This window comes from Rutidosis leptorrhynchoides, chromosome 1 (genome assembly GCF_046630445.1).
Source record: "Rutidosis leptorrhynchoides isolate AG116_Rl617_1_P2 chromosome 1, CSIRO_AGI_Rlap_v1, whole genome shotgun sequence".
NCBI classification, from domain to species: domain Eukaryota; kingdom Viridiplantae; phylum Streptophyta; class Magnoliopsida; order Asterales; family Asteraceae; genus Rutidosis; species Rutidosis leptorrhynchoides.
In genome coordinates, this window is record NC_092333.1 from 722,578,157 (window position 1) to 722,583,174 (window position 5,018).

A 5,018-nucleotide genomic window follows, 5' to 3' on the forward strand; every position below is an offset into this window, starting at 1 on the left:
GAATTGTTTTATCCATATTTCTCAATAATGATAAAATCCTAAATATCGACTCATATTCGTCATGAAAACATTTTTATTGTTAGCCATGACGACCTCGATCAAATTTCGGGACGAACTTTCTTTAACGGGTAGGTACTGTGACGACCCGGAGATTTTCGACCAAAATTAAACTTAATTCTTATTTAATTTTGATATGATAAACAAAGTCTGTTATGTTGAGTCTCAAAAATTTTGAACTAATTCATATATTCAATTGATTTCGACTGTTCTCGACGATTCACGAACAATTAATTGTAAATAGATAGGTGTGTATATATATATATATATATATATATATATATATATAAGTAATAATTGGGAATATAATTTGAAATATTATATGAAGAAATTGTTAGAATTAATAATGTAAAATAAAATAATATATATGATTATTATTTAAAACATATCTATGTATGTAAATGGAACATGTTGAATATATATATAGTTCTAAATTTATTTTATAAGCGACTATAACGTTCAAGTGTCATTCGATCAATATTAAGTAAGATAAAACCAAAATTATATTATTTTAAAATAAATTGTGATCCGAAAATGAGTGATACAAATTATAGGCTTATTAAAAATGTATTTAGGAAGTATTTGTTAAATTTTGAAACTTTTATATTTTACTTGGGGTTGGGAGTGAATAATTAATGTAATTTTTATTTAATAGTTATTGACCGAGTTTTATACCATAATTACTAAAATAAATAAATATAATTACTGTAAAAATTTGGGAATTTTTCGGAATACTTTTATCCGCCACTGATTAACAAAGGAGCATGAAATCCAGTTCGCGAAGGAATAATTACAACAATAATGCAGACGGCTAAAAACTCTTGCACGTTTCTTTCAAATGAATTATATATATATATATATATATATATATATATATATATATATATATATATATATATATATATATATATATATATTATGTACAATGCATTCAATCATCACATTTCAGGTAGACAAATTGATCGATAAAGTTAGTGTGCACTGTATTTAATTGATTCATTTCACCCGATCACTTGATATATGTTGAAGTATGATATATTATTATATTATTATTAATATTAATATATCATTATTAATCTTAAGGGTAACTGTATTTGTATGCATATCTATGAGAATGCATATTGCATTCATTCTTCAACCAACAACCATCACAATCTTCACCACTTATTTTGTGAACCATCTTTAACTTTCACCACCGTCACCCATATCTCTAAATCATCACCTTATCTTTCTGGATTAAATAAAACTTAAACCCAAGCCATAAACCAATCGAATTACTAGTTGTTTTTGGTTCCTGTTTTCCTATTTTGGCCAACCTACGAACCAAACCAATCTTCGAATTTCAACTAACCAAATCGTTACTTCTCGATTTCAACTTGTTGTGGACCGAAGCAAACCACCACATCTCAACTTCATCAACCCATCATCATCTTCAAGCTACCTTACTCGTACCATTGAACCCACTTCTGTGACTATGTTTCAATCGATCTCCACCCATCGGCTACAACCATCAACCATTATGAGCCATCCTACACCACCGGTTCCATTATATATTTTTCTTGTTAGAAGACCATAAGAAACTTCAAGTATAAACCAACTTGGTCACCATATATTCTAGTGATAGTTCGATGATCAGATCAAACACACCTGCAACTATTCAAGGTATACGTTCTATTCGATAATTGATTATTGTTTCTTTTTTTTGTTGATCTCACAACAACCCAAAGCAATTTGCTGTGCTACTACATAATTCGTTCCTATCAATACTTGAGCACCGTCTCAAGAATACACCCTATCAACCACCATCAAGTTTTCCATTGCGAGAACCATCATGTATTATGTTTAGTTTCGGGTCATCTTCTACAAGGACCACCACTACTTCCACAACCGCCACCTTCACTACACCGGACTACTATCACCATGACCTCCACTCTCGCCACCTTGTAAACAACCATCACTTTTGTCACTTCCATAACCGAACCCACTTATTCCCACTATTTTTTTTCTCTCCTTTTTGTTCTGTCACCAAGAATCACTATTGGACCACCCAAAAATCATTGATATTATTCCGAATATTGCCTAAACTTTTTCTGTTTGATATAATTTTGACAAAGAATGAGAGATTTGAGGAGGAATAAGGGACGATAATGATAATGGTGACGGTGTTTATTGGTAATAAAAATGACGATTAACGATTAATATTATAAGATGATAAATAAAGTTCGAGGATGATGTTGTATTGGAACCTTTAATTATTTTTTTGTGAGGTTAATAATATTGGTGATTTTATAAGCAAAAATAACAAAAGTATTACTTTACAGCTAAGAGAGATTAGTGATGATAGTAGACAAAATAAATTAAAGGAGGTAGTGTTGTTAATTAAGACCCCACGATTTCAACTAAATTGTTTGGAAGTCTTTCATTTGCAAACGTAAACAACCAACGATTAGATCTTGGGCTTATTTTAAACTGTTGGGCCGTGTTTGTACTTGGGCCGAGTTTGTTTTTCTGTTGGGCCGATATTATTGTGTTGGGCCGTAAAAAGGTCTAGTCTCTTTATTGGGCTGTGCTGGCTGCTGCTAGTTGGGTTAAATAGAAATAAACTATGAGTAAAACAGAAAAGCAGAAGGTAGGGGAGTGGTCTGAGGAGGTGTTGGGTGTACAAGAGGTCGTGGGTTCGAGCCTCGTTTGGGGCAGTTCTTTTTAGAAAAAGATTATAAAGGGTATACACTTTTAAATAATTTTCTAATTATTATTATTATTATCATTGTTATTATTATTGTTATTGTTATTGTTAATATTAATTAAAATTATTAGTATTACAAGTATTACAATTATTATTATTATTATTATTATTATTATTATTATTATTATTATTATTATAAAAAGAAACAACTTTTTATTTACTATTACCAATATTATTTTATTATATAAATATTAGTTACTTAAAAAATATATTTAATACACATAACAAAACTATATTAAAATTTTTATAAATAGATATTAACTATTTATTTAAAAGTGTATATAAAATAAACATACTTAATTAATTAATAAAACCTATAAATTATTAAATATAACAAATATATTACCAATAAAAATATGTAAACTTATTCAATTACAATTCTATGTGTTAATAAATATATGAATAATATAGGTTCGTGAATCCGAGACCAACCCTACACTTGTTCAATGACGTCATATGTATTTTTACTACAAAATACAGTATCGCGAGTTCATTTGCTCCCTTTTACTCTTTACGTTTTTGGGCTGAGAATACATGCAAATGCTTTATTAACTGTTTTACAATATTTATATGCGTGAGTTCATTTTATTCCCTTTTACTCTTTACATTTTTGGGACTGAGAATACATGCACTACTTTTACAACTGCTTTATTTAATGCTTTTGAAATACATTTTGAACTGTGAATACATGAAATGCTTTTATAAATATTTGACGAGATAGACACAAGCAAAACATTCCTCGAATGAATTATGTGGACGTGATAATTGCCACCATTGAATTATGTGGACGTGATAATTGCCACAATTGATATGAATATTTTTCCCCTGATTATTATTGCTTGGTAACCTAAGAATTAGGGAACATCACTAATTTTGAGAATTAGTGCACGCCTAATTGACGCGAATCCTAAAGGTAGCTACCGGGTTTAACACCCCCACCCAGAATGTTCACTAGATGTTCTGTTTTGGGGATATTATTATGCGCATTATATGTTAAGGTCAGTTACCATGCCAAGCTAGGAAAGCAATGAAAAGTGAATGTTATGTATCGAGAGAATGATTTTATACACATGTTATGTGTATGTTATTTTTGTGCACAAGATATGTGTACGGTTACTAAGATTTATGAAAGATGATTTCGTACACGAGAAAGGTGTACTATATTTAAAAGATATCGCATGTACATTACAGGTGGGTATCGAATTCAGGCCCATTTGTACCATGCAGGATTTAAATCTTGTGGTCTATCAAAATTATGAATTTTTATTGTTTTATGATAAACTTATGAACTCACCAACCTTTTGGTTCACACTTTAAAGCATATTTATTCTCAAGTATGAAAGAAATCTTCCACTGTGCGTTTGTCCATATTACATGGAGTCATTTATGGTATATAGAGGTCAGAACCTCGCAATGGGACCAACTATTGAAGACTTCGTCCAGCTGGATTAGGACGGGGCATTTCAGTAAAAAGCTCGAGATGTAATTGTGTTGCTGTACTTGCTCAACCGTGCATCTGAGGCACTCACTCGTGCGAGTGAGGTGTCCATTCGCATGAGTGAGACACTTAAATGTGTGAATAGGTTTTATAATCACTATTATTAAGTGATAGGTCAGTCGTGCGAGTGAGCGTAATCAGTCACACGAGTGAGACCTCATCCGTGCGAGTGACAGTGTTTGTATGTTTGGGTCAAGTGCAACTATGACCCATTTACTATATTGCGGTGATATTAATGCTAATGAGTAATTTTATTGAAAAGCGTACTAAGTAGAGAACTGATATTCTCAGGTGATAAGCGGAAAGGTGAAGGCTCAGTGATATAAGATAACTGAGTAGTTGTGCTTCCAGGTGAGTGGGATTATCTTTATGGATGTGATTATACAGTGATAAGTATAGTGATTTGTGCCATGCTTAACTAGACTGTGTAGGAGTCTTTGACCAGCGATGTGACTATATGTGATTATGTGCGCACCCAGTGATCTCGTCGAGGTGTTTTGTGCGACGTAAGAGGTCGATTGTGTTTACCTCATTTGGGGTAATAGAATTGAGTCCAAGCGTTTCTGATTAGCGGTATAGTATGAATGACGAGTGCGTCACGTCTGGATGACTATACCAGTGATTCAGTAGTGTGGGCTATCGGTATATTCTAGCTTGATCAGCGATGGGTTGTCGGTCCTCTTGTTTATGACTTTAAGTGATTAGTAATTAGTGCCT